Source organism: Zonotrichia albicollis, chromosome 4 (assembly GCF_047830755.1).
Source record: "Zonotrichia albicollis isolate bZonAlb1 chromosome 4, bZonAlb1.hap1, whole genome shotgun sequence".
In the NCBI taxonomy this organism is placed as follows: domain Eukaryota; kingdom Metazoa; phylum Chordata; class Aves; order Passeriformes; family Passerellidae; genus Zonotrichia; species Zonotrichia albicollis.
Genome location: NC_133822.1, coordinates 53,586,007 through 53,601,478, shown reverse-complemented (window position 1 = coordinate 53,601,478; position 15,472 = coordinate 53,586,007). Strand labels below are relative to the sequence as shown.

Genomic DNA, 15,472 nt, shown 5'->3' with positions numbered 1-15,472 from the left:
TAATTTTAAACTCTCCTTGCAGACAAGTGGATTATTAAATTCTTGCTCAGAGTGGTCTGATAACTAATAAGCTATGTCCCCACCTGCTTTGCTGGTAGAGACAAAGAAGTACAGAATCCTTGTACTGGAAGACCTCAGAGGAGGAGAGATGTTTCAAACTCTGGCTTAAGTCAGTTGCTTGTCCAAAACACCTTGAACTAGGAGCAGTTTAGGGTTTTATTTTTTCCTAATATGGTCTGTTATTTCAGAGATCAGGCTGGGTTATCATAATGATTTTATTGGACCTTAGTGTATGTTAATCCTGTGTGGAGCCCTCTGCTGCTCGACATTTCTTCTGAGGTTCCTCCTTTTTGCAATGGCGTGTGCAGTCAGCAGAGACAGAGCTGTGGTGCCTCTCTTCAAATAGAAACATTTGCTTCCTTTGGTGCAGAGCTGGTGGCTCACATCTTATTTCATCAATCATTTTGCCACTCTAAACTTTGGGACAGTTTTATACATAAAACAAAAATATGTGCTATTTTTTTTTCAGTGGCCATGAAGTAATTAGACACAAACAGAACTAATAGCAATTGCTAGCAAGGCAGGATCAGAATAGTTCATTAGCCCTCAGGAGTCCAGGAAAAATGTCTGTCAGTCCAGTGCTAACAATGTTTAGTGATAGGTTTGTAAGCTGCTTTCTTTGCTTCTATGGCAGCCTATCAATAACATTAGACAAAAAATGAGGGGAGACAAAAGATGAACCCATCATTAATAAGGAAATTTCCTAATGCAAACAACCATTTTTATACAAACCAGTGAGGTTTCTGACTTCAATGCAAGCGTGTGCAATGCCTGTTGTCATATCCTTACACAGCCATGGAAAGGCCAATGCAGAATTTATTCTAAAGTCTGTGATTAACAAGTCTTAGTAGTCCCTTGAGCAAACACAAAATATTCTTGTTATTGGACTAATAAGCAAATCTTGACTACAGTAAAAATATCTTTGACCATATAAATCTAAGTGAGGATGAAATGTGAATAAACAGTGAGTTTGTCTGTATAAATCCCAGATGGCTACCAACAATTTTGCTATAAAATATTTATATTACATTAAGTCATGTTTTTATAATTTTGCTCCATTTCCAATTCCACACTCTTTTTTTTTTTCCCTGCTGTATTCTATATTTTGAATATTTCTTAGGCAATTAAACAGACAAAAATGCACAAAGTAATAAAGGTTTGTTCCTGGCCTAATTTTTAAGGACTCGCATCTTTTGCCATGTAGAATTTTTTTATTTTATGTCTGTCTTCAAGTCACTCTCTTCAGTACTGAACCTGTCAGAAAATGATTAATCATCTAGAGAGGAAATTTACTGGAAATATTTAATAGCTATTGGGGCTCTGTGCAAAAGCATCCCACTGACAGTGCTGCCTGTGCATTTCTCTGTCAGATACTCCTCCTTCCACTCTTCCTACTTGTTTGTTACAAGTAGAGACTGGCAGAAAAAGAGAAAGACAAAAAACTCTGCTTCAGAAATTGAGGATTTCCCCTGGCTAGAGGTTTTCTTGAGGATCTGTTGTGAGTAACTATAACAAACCAACTTCTTGCAGGAAAACACCTGAACATCTGTAAATCACTGTAGCACTGGGGTGCCAAATCACCAACATGACATTGCTGCCTCAGGCAAGAAAAGTTATCCTACACCTAAGGAGTGACTGTCACTGGCAAACCTTGACACCCTCATCCCTGGGCAGCACCTGCTGTGTCTCCCTTTGTTTCTGGCTCCAAACCAGCGTCCTCTGGGTCATGTCACCTGCTCCAGGGCAGGGCTCAGGCAGACCCTCTAGCTTTTCTTTTTCCCTGTGATTCCAAGTAAGGAGAATACATGGGTAAATCAAAAGTCTCAGAAAACAACACAAATACAAGGAAGTTATAGTTGCATTTGTTCCTTCTAATGTCCTGAAGAAAACACCAATTGGTCTTTAATTCAGGACTAGTTTTAGTTGGCCACACTCGTGGGGCTGGTCCGTGCAAAGTTCATTGTAATGGGAAAATATTTCTTTTGCTTTCTATATGTAGTTTCTCTTTCTTTATGTTTTTCTTTGCTTTATTGGTTGGGGGTTTTTTGTTAGGTTGGGCTTTTTGTTTTGTTTTTGCTTGTCTGCTTTGGTTCTTTTTCTTTTGAGATACTCTCTTGTTCTACTTCCTTTGTAATATTACCTTCCTGTAGAAAGACTATTCAGTTTGATTGCTCATTTAATATTCTTGTATTTAATATTCTTGTATTGAATATTCTTGTATGGTTTTCCAGTAACGAAAATTAGATGATAGCTCCTTTAAGCCATTTTTTTTGTTTTTTAACTACACTGGAAATGCAAATACTTGCAGATGTAGCCATGCAAATTCAGTATGTAAATTAAAGTGTTTTGGGAAACTCACTGCACAGTACAGGCTTCCCCATGCCACAGAGAAACCTGAGAAGCTAATAGCTCCTGAACTACCCTCAGAAGTTCTGCAAACTATACACAGAATTCACAAGCAATTTCCCATTGCCATTTGAGATTTTATGATGATGTGGTCCTATGTAGGACTTGTCAGCTGGAAGATTGGAGTTTTTCAGTCTGGATGTTTCTGCTACTAAATAAGTGATGGAAGCCTCCATCCAGTTCTTGTTCCATTTTATCAGGAAGACATGGTGCAGGGGATCCAGTGGCTCAATTTAAACAAGAGGATTTTTTACAGCTTTAGCAGTTTTAGCAGAACACATCCCTCTTTCTTTAGTGCAGTGACATCACTATTCTCCTGTTGACACTTCCTTGAGACAATTGTTTGTAGTTGTTGATGAGACTGAGTCATCACTGAGCAAAGGAATGAAGAATGCTCCTAAACAAGGGACATAAGACCTAGATGAGGACAGTGATTATAGATACTATTTCATATATATCAGTTGTTTAAAGTCATCTTACCTTTTCCAGAATAATCTCCCTACAGGCATCTTTGTAGATTTAAGTAGTTTTTATGGTTTTATTCTTTATTGTACATGCTTAATGACAAGTAGTATTAAATTTTTTTATTCATATTTAATTGATGGAGAGTTAAAATCTGAGTCTTACAGTTAGGTATGGTCTAAAAGAACATTCTTTGTTTCAAATGGATGACCACAATTATAATTGCCCTGTCCTGAACTTGCATTTGTTTCTTTACTTTCTCTAAATAAGATAGAAGTTTCAGATGTTTGCTCTACTGATGAATTAGATTAGAGATGAATCTCATTCTTGGCTGCTGTAAACTGAATAGGGAACATGCAAGAGGCTTGTTGAACTGATTATCAATATTTCCTCTTTGCAATTAAACAGTATATGTTATTAGTGGCCTTTTAGGCAATTAGAAACCTGCTTCATAAACCTCTCAAAAGAGTAGATGTGAATTATATGATGACTTCATAAATCTGAGGATCAATAAGAGAAATAAATCTGAATCTTAATTACTAATTCGTTAATTAAATGAAAGATTACAGATTAATTTAACTGTTGAGATTGGGATTATATGCTTGTACCGTATAAAGGGTATAACATTCAGAGATTCACAGTCTTTTGCTATCTTCTGTTCTAAATTATGAATTCAGAAGTCAGAAATTGAGAAATCTCTTCCTACAATGTTATTATTAAAGGCTCAAAAGTATGGACATCTAAGAAAATATTTCAGCTGCTTACGATAATGCTTACAACTATGGAAGGATGTCTGAAACATATCCTTATATGTCAAAAATATTTTCACTGTGTCTTTGTCATTCTTGGCTCTCTAGAGGAGAAAACACTTTCTTATTCCTCAGCACAATTTAATTTTTTTTCAGTATCAGGAATGCTTGTGAAGCATAGTAAGTGTAACAGACTTGAAAAGTTAAACTTTGTAGAGGGTGCAAGACGTATCTATGCTGATGATGGAGAGATTGTGTACAGTCTCCCCCTGCATGGTTTTTTGAGAACCATCAAGTACTATTAAAAGGACTTTTCCTCCATTTTGAAATTGCACGGAAAACCCCAAATTTAACTAAAAAAATAACAGTCACAGAAAGAAAAAAAAATATTATTTGTAAGAGAAGACTGGAGTGAAACACAGCAGGAACATAGATGTGGCCTGGAAAGGGAGAGTTAGCTGCCACCCTTCAGATCTCCATCTGTGCCACATAATACAGTTTGCACTGTGAATTTGCTTAGTTTCTGAACACTGCTGCTCCCCAGACTCTTTTTCAGTGCATGCTTAATAGTGCTACAGTAAACAAAGCATGGTTTCTGTCCTTTGAGCGAACATGTTTGGGATTCATAAAGAAATTATCATTATGCCTTTTTTGCCCTCCTTCTGCCGGTAGCTTAAAGCTTTCTCAGGATTGTCTAGTGGATCAAGCTCCATGCCCAGTGCAGAGCAGGTGTTTCAGTCTTTCAGCAGTGGGAGGGACATCTGCCTCCTAAATATGTACACTTGGCTTGTCTGCAGGGAGGAGATCCAGCCTTGATACTGTGATCTGGCCAAGGCCATTTTCACAGGAAGGCGCAGCATCAGCAGACTGTGGAATGAGCTGAGAGGTAAAATCTAGTTTCCTTTAATGAGATACATAGTCAGAAAACTCTAGAGACTTTTCTAGGAAAGGTCTAATGTTGGGTTTCCAATGAAACAGATGTCTAATAATTTTGCCCTGTAACTACCACAGGTTTTGGGGCTTGTATTAGTGTTATTAGGTAATAGAGACATGCTCTTATAAAGTGTCTAAAGCCTCTGGGATAGCCCACTGACAGTGTAAGGGGATGAGCCTCAGTCTGGGGAATCTACCTTCTTAACCATGGTGTTTCCTACATAGATTCCCCTTCAAGCTTAGACCCCTTTTTGTGTAGGCTTTAGAAGGCCCAACTAGTTATATCAGTCTCTTTGTCATATACAGGTAGGAAGTGCCAACCTTCGAAACAGGATTTGGGTTATGAATTCCCAGAGCTGCCTAAGATCTCCTGTCCCTTCTTTTTCAGGGGAATTTCTCTGTTGATTAGGCAGTCAGCTCCCTCTAGAGCTCTGTGCTTTGTGTATCCTCTCTGAGACACTGATTTGGGCTTTGGAGGACAGGAGGGCTGTGAATGCTGTATTAAAGACAGAGGGCTGAAAGTCAGGTGCTGCAAAAAGTTCTGATCTGGAGTTTCGTCATATTGGAGATGAGCTCAGGGAGTTCATTAACACAGTGAAAAGTCTGGGTGAGAATATTTACCCTTGGCTAAAGCAAATTCTCAGCTTTTGACTGAAGCATTTAGACATAGATGTGGTGCAAGTGGTTGTGTCCACCCAGTTGACTCAGGTGAGCAGTTTGAGCCCTCTGAGCTCTTCTGACAGCCAGACTAAAAACCTCTACTCCAGACATCAGAGTGAAGGGAAGAGGAATATCCCTATCCTTTTCCTGTGGAAATCGTTTCCAGCCATGGGCATTGGTGAATTACCCAACCCGCATGGCTAGTCAGCTTCTCATTTTTGAAAATTGATTTTATTCATGTAATTGTTATTCATTACCAACTGGAATGAAATAACATAAAAATTTCCTCAAACCAGTAATTTGAAGGGTCAGCTGCTGGGTAAATGCATCCAAGGGTGCATGCTTTGATTTTTAACATCATATCACATAAACTTTATTTTGGAGTGGGGTGTAAGTCCTGAAATCTCAGAGCAGGGTTTACAGGAGGGATGTATACCTGCATCTCCAAATTACATATTTCATCCTTATGGTTTACCCTTTTCAAGATTTACTGATTTGTACTGTGCAGAAAAAGGCTTGATGACAAGGTCCATGAATATGCTTCTCTTGGGAAGATATATTCACCAGCTCCCTGTGTTTATAAGAATTACCATAAAATAGTAATGTATCCTCCAGACTAGAAAAGCCTTTTAAGTTGCGTTATTTTTTCCCATTGAGAGCCTTATACTATTATTCAGTACATTATTAACGCAGCATGCTCACAGTTTAATGGATAAAGATAATATTCTCATTGTATTTATTTTAATATCTTCTTAAAAAAATACTTCATTTTTCATTATGCTTTAACTTCCTTGTTGTGCTTTGTTCACACTTCCGGTGTGATGAAATTATTCAGATTACTTATCAGTGCACTTCTGGTGCATGGTGAGAAATTATACAACAAGAGAAATTCTCTATCTTAACAGATAAGATGGGGAGAATCAAAAAGGATGACATTCATCCAGGTGGAATAACATAGATTCCAGGAGAATAGGTTCCTAGTATATTCCAAAGCCTTGTCTCAGGTGAAATTTAGTGGCAGAATAACATGATGGTAACGAAATGCCATTTTTTGAAAACAGGTTTGAGAAAAAGGCAAAAACAGAACAAAATTCTCCTTAGAGATTTTTTCAAATTCCAAAGCTTTAATGTCATAAGAAATATTTTCTTATAAAATGAAATCTGGTCAACAATTTAAAAATTTGATGTTTTAGTGAAAGCAATTTGATGAATCCAAAGCACATTTTTGAGGTGAAGGGTTTGATCATACAATTTTGGTGGATTCCACCATTGCATTCCAGTTTGGGATAGGAAAAATATTTGAAAAGGGAAAAAATGTTCTGGCATAGTTAAGTTTTTTCTCTTCAAGTCAGCTGACCTGCCATGATTTGTTAGCCTCATTGCTGTCTCTGAGCTACCCTTTATTTCTATAGGAGATAGAAGAGCCAAATCTTAAAGACTGTTTTAAGAAAACTCTTTTGAAATATCTTTGAAAAAATTAAGATGCTGAAAAAAGGTATGTGATTCTATCTAATTTTATAAACCTCAGCATTTTAAAATGTATTTGAATGTATTGAAAAACCTTTATGCTTTCAGAGAAACGGAAATTCTAATGTTAAGCAAACTGGTATTTTAGTTGCAAGTCAGTGCAAAATATGGTCTATTTGCTTTGTATGATAATGTCTTCTCAGAGCTTTTGGCTGCTTTTTTTTTTTGTTGTTTTGCTATTGAATCTTAGATGTATTCTGCAATTTTTTTTATGTCCTTAAACATGTGAAAATCTGAGAGCTTTGTCTATTTTTTTCTCTTATCTTGCACAATATTATTTGTTTTTACTCTTTAAACTTCTAAGAAACCTGAGATTTTTTGCAAGTGTCATGGCTTGATCTGTTACATAGCTCTTCTCCTTAACTGTTTGAGCTCTTTAGTGAAAGAAAAGAGACAAGCAGCAAAGCTGTAGATACTTTGAACACAATTGTTTGTTCTTCATTCTTCTACTGTCAGATTCTGCTCTCTTCTGGTGATGCAAATCATAAATTTATGGACAGACAAATACCTCAATTTTATGTAAAAAGCAGGATGCTTATAGAGCCATTGAGGATACATTCAGTGAGAAAGAAAAAAGTGCTTCTGCTGCTAATTTAGGATCACATTAGGTCTTATTCTTATCTGGGCAGCCAGAAAGCTTTTGAGCATTGCTGGCACAGCGACAAAGCCTGGTTCCGTTGGTGTTGGATACTGCCCTGTGGACGTTGCTCAGGCAGAAGTGGATGGCAGGGCATAAAACAAAGGCAGAGTAAATATTTGTTCTTTTCTCTCTTTGGCAGCCTAACTGGGGGGACAAAGGGGAGAGATTTGGCTCCAACCACGTTTGAGCTTCTTCAGGATTTCTGTCTGGAGGAAGAGGCTGTAAAAGGGAAAAATGTTTTCTGTTTAGCAACATGCTGTCTGGAGATATCTGGGGAAAAGCTTCAGCAGCTGCTGCCTCCCCTTGCATCCTAGAGCCAGAGTGTTCAGCCTGGGGCAGAGCTGAGGCACAGGGACTGACTGCATGGCTCTCACACTCTGAAGGGCACTCCATCCTCCATAGCCTTTTGTCTGAAGTCAGGTTGGAGTCTTTCAGTTAATTTATTTTCTTTGTAACTATTCAAATGCTCCCTGCATCAAAGAAGGGAGTGCAGGTGCTGTGTCCTACCTGCACTCCCCACCAGGCCAGGAGGGGAGCATTGCTGTGTTGGTGAAGAGGACACTATCTAGCACAGAGTAGGTCTTGTTCTGGAAGACACTGAGTGCACCCATTTCTCTTTGTGTAGACCCATCTCTCTTCAGTGATGTGAGGTGTGGTTTCCAGGTCCCCAAATGCAGACATTCAGTCTGTAAACACTGAAGAAGTGGTGTGACTACTTGGCTATTGGGACAATCTTTGGATCCATCTGAGAAAGCCAAAGCTGCTGATGCATTTGACCTGCTCTGCTATGGGAGCAATATCAGAACTGCTCTTTAACTTATCTGCTAAAATGAAAGCCTCAGTTTTGTCTCATGCCTTTTGTTCTTTGTTGCGTTTAGCAGTGGGGTTGCTTTTGGGCAATGAGCACCAAACAATGCAACAAAATTCCCTGTGCAGCTTGTGCTGACAGAAAACATTGCCTTTATAAAATGCCATGTGATAAGGCAGAGAGTTGCAAGCTATGTAAGAATGGCAGCTCCAGAGGAGGAGTGAAATTTGGTTTAACTTCTAATATGTTTTGGTGGTGTTTTTTGTAGAACATACCTCACTTCCCTCCCAGACCATGGGTAAAAGTTCAAATGAGTTCTGAACAGGGATGACAGCCGCTGTTTTCCTCCTCTTTATCTCCAAGCAGTCCAGAGTGGATGAGTAATGATTTTGTTCCAAGAAGGTACTGTGCATATCATCTCTCATATATTCTGTTCTTTTGTTTCTGCATCATACAGGCAGAGCAAGGAGCAGTGAGAGTGGGAGGACAAATTAAATGAATAGTTTGGAGATGCTAGTCCTCACATCTGAAGGATATACTTTTGGGAAGTTCACATTTTAAGGAAAAAAATATCACATTTGCTGCACCAAACTTAAATGTTGGGGTTAGGAAAAGATGGCAAACTTCCGTGTTCATTCCTGTGGTTAGCTTCTTTCCTAGGGGTAGAGGTACGTGTGACAAGGCACACAAAACTGTTGCAACACAGCAAAATCATCATCTAATCCAGTGATTTCAGAGCATGTGTTAACCCTTGGTAGCCTGGACACAGTCCCAGACCTGCTAAAACATTTTTGTTGAAAGCAGTAGGAGCTAATAGGTGTCATTAAAATGCTGCATAATGGGTGTCCTGCTTCCCTATAGTTACTGCATCAGTCAATATTACTCACTATGGAGACACAGCAGTGTCCTAGTTTCAGCCAGGACAGGATTAATATTTTATGGTAGCTGGGAAGTGGGCATGGCCAGGTCCTAATACTATTTGATACCATCTCATGTCCCTTGTGAGGGGCAGGAGTAGGAGGCTCTCTCATTGAGGAGCACAAAACGCTCCAGTGTTGTTTTACTTTCCATGTAAATGCTTTCTTTGTCTTATACCTTTTGTTATTGATACTGTTGCTGTTACTGTTTGTTTTCTTATCTAATTGCTGTTTCCACTTCTGCTCTCAGCCTGTGGTTTTCGCTTTGTGCCTCCAGTTCTCAAGTTCATCCCAGGAGCAGCAAGAGGGAGGGGAAGCAGGAGAGAGAGTGAGCAGCACCTGGTTTGGGGGAGTTTCGGTGAGGGAACTGAATTGGGGAGCACTATTCCTAAACCACAAGCAGTAAAAACAAGAAACATTCATTTTCATTAAAATGTAAACTTTCCAAAAGTGTGTCTGTTTTCAAACACCAAAATGTTTGGCTATATTGCAAGAACTCCTCAGTTTATTATGAAATGAAAATTGTCTATTAATATAAAAGGCTACTCACTCCTGTATGTTTACCAAACCTTTGCCATAGGCAGTGAAAGTCAGTAGAAAAAACCTAAACTGACACACAGAAAAGAAAGAAAACCCTGACAAATGCCAAAATATGCCAGGCTATATGTGTGTAAACACAATAGGTTATTTCGTTTGCATCAGAGAATAAACATTAGAATAGGGCTTGATTTGTTTTCTCAGCCTTTGTCTGCAACTAAGTATTAGTATCTACTAAGGCTCAGTATCTACTATGGCAACAGAAATCTGTGCTTGTGCTGGATAATTTCCATCAAAACTCCTGCATTGCCTCCATGGGTTGAAGCCCAGTGTGTGAAAAGGCCACTGGCTATTTGTGGCCTTGTCATGTCTTGTTCTGCTCAGAGCAAATCTGGATGTGTGTGATGCAGTATTTTAAACCCTGACAGCTGCTGTCATTTTGTGAGAGCTCCTGCAGGAAACTAGAGTTTCTGCAGGAAATGATAGAGCTCCCTAGAGAAAGGTTTACTTCTTGTAATTTTTTCCAAAATAACTTTCAAAAACATTTTTGCACAGAAAAAGGATTACATTTTGATCATATTTAGTTTCATTTAATCCAGTGATGTGAACAATCCCCGTAATCCAAAAAATCTATTAATGAAATGACAGCTACATGAGCAAGTTGGACATGAGCCTAACCTGCTCCTTTCTCTTTATCATCCTGCCTGGCTGCAGCCCCACAAATATGAACTTTCTGGAAGCTTCTCTGCATACTGCAATCTAATCTTTTTTTGAGGCTTTCAGAAACTTGATTCAAATCTAAACAAGAAGAATTTCCTTCCATTTTAACACCAGAACTCTCTCCCACTGTGGTTCCCTGCGATTCCCTATATTTTGTTTTTTGGCAAGTGGACAAAACGGTTTCAGTGTATTAGTACTTTCATCCATGTAAATACTGGAGTAGTTCTAGCATATACATATAAATATACATATATATATATGCATATGCATATACACTGTCATGAAAAGGATAAATGGTCCTTGTGACTTTCTTAAATTTGGAAAATGACAGTTTCAAGCAAGTTAATATCTTTGTTGAAGGCTTTATTTAGGGGGAAAAAAAGGAATGAGAAACAGATTTTAAACTTTGCCTCTAACTTGGATTAAGGCACTACTCCTTAATTAGGTTTGTTATTCAGAATCTTTGTTTTTGAGAGCTGCTGCAACTAGTAAAAGTGAATTTAACTTGGTTTTTAATTTTAAGAAAGAATGGAGGTGATTTCCTCCATTATGTTTCCAGCCTCTTATATTTGCTATCTTTTAGTTTAATCTCACCCTAGAAACCAAAGGCACTGGCCATAGTCCATCCCTGCAGGAGACAGACCAGATTCAGCCTGGTTTCATCTGGGGACACTCTCCCTCCTCGCCTCTTGTTTCCCTTCCCCACACCCCGAGTCATCAATGGGGGTGTTTGACCAAGAGATTCTTTTGACCTAATTTAGGCTGCAAAACATATTCAGTGGATGCCTGCACCACATTAAACAGCTTTTAAGCTAGGCAAAGGTTGGGTGCCATCACTCCTGTTTAAGCCATTGAGAAGCCATGGAATATGGCAGAGTGAGATGAAAGGCTATTCTTAATGGCAACAAGAAGAGGAAAAATGTGTTAATGTGGGTGTAGCTGAGATTCTGGGGATCCATTTTTAAAAAATAAATGTAATTCTGTTGTTGATTTTGTTTTCTTATTTTTTGTTTCTTTTACTTTAGGAACTGTGAGGAGATGGAAGAGGCAAATGATCCAGAAATAGTAACTTTATGGCAGTTCTTGTCTGTGGGAGGTTATTTGTTGAGAATTATCACTGACAGGATGTTTTTCTAAGGATGCCAGTAGTAGCAGGTATACTCATGCCCATAAGCTGCAAATTGTACCTCTGGAGGTGTGCAAGCATAACAAAAAGGAAATACTTTTGATAAGAATAACAGATTGTTATTACTTCACAGAAAGTAAAGAGCAACTGTAATCTGAAAAGTCTTAAATCAGGAACTGTGACTGAAAATAGAAGACACAGCAGCAACATGTTCTGGCAGCTGGATAAAGGACTAGATAGGTCATACAACATGTGTTGCAAAGTTACAAACTTCAGTAAAGATCATACCACCATGTCTTTTCTATTGCTGGTAAACCCAAGTAACCTAAATTTTGCTGTGCAGAAAATATAAAGCAATTGAAAGACTAGGATTTGTGAAGATCTTGAAATGTTATACAGCCTGTTGGTCCTTTCCTCTCAGCAGGGTCAATGACTACAACATTGTTCTTGGCAGATGTGGACTGGTTCTGAAGACAGCTCTAGAAAAAGGGCAGTGACCCACATTAGTTGATCTACTTCAGCTCCCACCTGTCCCTTTTTGTTTAATGCTTACGACAAGTCTGCTTTTGCAATTTTAGACCATTACATCTTCTTCTAGGCAATATGAATAGGGAGAAAAAATTGCTTTGTTCTTTGGAACAGCCTTTTATGTACATTATGTTTTTTTTGAGATATTCATATATTTGAAGCCAGTTAAATTTTTATTGCTCTTATAAATAACTCCAGCTCTCTCACTCATTCCTTCTTTTCTAGACTTTGATTTCTATTGTTGCGCAGCTCTGGACTTTTCCCTGTTTATTTGCATTTTTATTGGAAGTGCTGCCCAAAATTTGTCCCTTTTCTGGTCTTGTCTTACTAACAAGTAAATGGTCTTGCCTCACTTGAGTAAATCAAAATAATTATTTAAACTCTCTCAGAGTCAAAAACATTCAGTGTAAAACTGAAAGGGAAGGATTTAAGGATGCATTCAGTGGAACATAAACCTTCAATTAATTTGCTGTATTTACTTTCTTCCTAAGAATAGAACCTAATTAAATGTATCCTTTTCCCCATTGTGCTAAGTAAGGCATTTCTCTGCAAGTATTAGTAAATTCTATAACTTATTTTGTTGTAAATTGGTTTTGAGAAAATGGAAGTAACTTTTTATCCAAAAATACTCTAAACAATTTATCTTGCTCAGCATAATAAAGCAAGTTGTAATTGTGGCTGCCGTTCTCAGAAAAGGTTAACAGTGGACTAACAGATGAGAAAATTATGTGCTGCCTTCAGACAAGGTATATTTATGTATTTCCTCTGAAACACATAAGAGCCTTTATAGCTCCTATACAAAATACTATGGTGAAAATTTGAAACTTGCTGGAGTCTTGAATTCTTTTTCGTCATATTGAACATCCTATAAAATTACTGATATGATTTTTTTACTGTCACAGATTAAGTACAAATCAAAAGAAAGAAAGAAAAGATAACTGTTATTTTCATGGAAGACCAACTACTGCTGAATTTCCACACTTCCCTGATTTAAAAAAATCAAAAAAAGAGTTCCAAAAAACTACTGTGAAGATCCAGAAATTTATATAAATACATAGCATGGTGACTTAGCAACCAATAATAAGGTGTCAAACTTCTTTGATTCTATCAAAAATAAAGTAGAAGACCAGTATGAACTTTTACTGAGCACTGAGTAGGCGGTAACACCAAGGTTTCCATTTAATTCACTGGGTTTTCTGTAACAGAATTGCTTTGACTCCTCTCTGACACCTGTGGGAGTAGGTAATTATTCTGTTAAAAAAATGAAAATATCATATTAATCAAGATTCAGGTGCTGCTCAAGGCCCAAATCAATACCTACTTAGTGAGGTGATATATAAATAAAACCAGTACATGCATATAAAACTCCACTCTTTAGGGACATATTAACCTGAAAAGTTTTTACTTACCAATACATAGTGCAGTAAACAGCATAAAATGGTGAAATGATCTTTGAAGGAGATGACAGCATTCTTAGGTGACTTTTATGCATGTTCTTCCCACAGCTAGCTCTTTGTTTGAACTAGAAATTAATGGAGTCTGAGGAGTATGATAGCTTCAGTCTCAGAGCAGGAGATCTCTTCTCTGGGGAGGATTTGTTTTGAGGAAATTGCTTCACAGGTCTGTCCTTTGGCATGCCCTCAAAAATAACAAAAGTAAGCATGGGAAGAGGGTTGGCAAACTCTGGAAAAATGCAGCCATGGCTGAGGGATCACTTCAGATGGCTTCGCTACTGAAAGAAAATGTGTTGAGGAGCTGCATCCTGCCGTAAACAGTCCTTAGGAAGGAGGACAGAGGCAACTGTGCTTTCTCAGAGAGTAGGTTCAAATTTTCTCAGAGAGTAATGCCAATCTCAGGGAATTACAGCATATGGAAACAGAACCAGTAGTAATCATGTGTAGCCCAGAATCCATTTTGCTCTTTGTGATTTTACATTGTGTGCAGGAGTTAATGTAGGTGGCTTTGAGAGTGTTTGAAATCTCTAGCAAGTTCAGCTGAGAGACTTGGTCCAGCTAATGCTTCTTAATTTAAATCAGGGAGAAAAGAGATGCAAGCATTAAGCACCTGTGGCCCAGATAAGTGCTCTGATTGTTTGATATTTTCTCTGATTGGTGATATTTTCTCCACATGAAAGTCTTCCTTTGCATCAGATTGAGAAATCTTGCCCTCTAATAGAAGGAATTTCATATTTGATGCATCAGCTTTTTCTCACTTAACATTTTATTGAGCAATTATTAATCCTTAATGCCTAAATATTCCTCCATTTCTCTAACTCAATTACATGTTTATCTCCCAACTCTGCCAGTCTGACATCTATTTGTGCCTGTTTGCATCAGAGCAGCCCTAGTGAAGTCAGGGGGAATACTCCTTGGTCTAAAATTATTCATGATTTACACTGCGTGTAGAGCTTGCAGTAAGGAAACAATAAACAATACAGATAAGATGTATTATTCTAAACTTTGTATGTGTGCATAATTTAGAAGGGTAAATTTTTTGTTAAATATAAATGAATGATGAATAAAGCCCTTAGAGGAATTAATTTTTGAATATGTTCTCCTTTTGTTCCTTCATGCATCATGCTTCCTTGTAGCAGATGAAATTAAAAAGTATTGGTAACCAGATGATAGAGAAATTAGGAAACACTGTTTCATGTGAGACAATAGGAGCTGTCTGTATGGGTAATATAAATCACTGGAAGATTTTTGCTCTGAAACTGCTTTTGGAATCTGCATAGGACATTCTTAACATCTCATAGCCTTGCCTCAGCTGCTGTGTGTGATGCTGTTGGCTGCTGCCACTGGCTGATAGTTTTAAATTATTATCTCACCCATGCATCAGGTATATGTCTGAGCACCTTGCTGAACCAAGGACCTGAGCAGACTTGCTCTTTAAAGACAGGATACTTCTAGAAATCCATGTTCCCTCAATATTAATAGTCTATCTGCAAATGACTGAGATATGAGTATTCCTTCCACAGTGGAGGAGATGGAGGAAACTTCCTTTGCTTTTATCACTGGCCCCTGGACAATATTTAAATCGCAATGAGCTGAAACAGAAGTTCTCTCACAGCTCCTTCCTTACTGATTCTTCTCTCTCATATCTACAGCCAGCACAGAAGGCTTGAGGAGAAATAGAAGAGAATGTTTAATACCCAGTCTTCTAAAAATGATGGACAAAGAGAATTACATAGTCCCTGGTGACATCATTAGCAGGTGTCTGACAGAACATCTCAGAATCAAACGAAACTCGTTTAAAATTATCAAACGATAATTTTAATTGTTCTCTCAGGATGGACTTTGTAATTCTGACACAAAAATTTTGCACATGGATATTTAGCTTTTATAAAGAAAGAGTACATTTTTCTTTCTTTGAAATGCATTCATTATGAAACTGCTTCTA

The 15,472-nt window shown here is 37.9% G+C and overlaps 1 long non-coding RNA gene across 1 annotated transcript; it reads left to right on the top strand.

The window, feature by feature from the left end:
* Nucleotides 1-6,645: 6,645 nt before the first annotated feature.
* LOC113460374 (uncharacterized) lies at nucleotides 6,646-14,618 on the top strand. The gene is made up of 3 exons (XR_003382216.2): nucleotides 6,646-6,765; nucleotides 8,514-8,647; nucleotides 11,445-14,618. It is a non-coding gene; the product is annotated as an uncharacterized LOC113460374 (long non-coding RNA).
* Nucleotides 14,619-15,472: the final 854 nt, after the last annotated feature.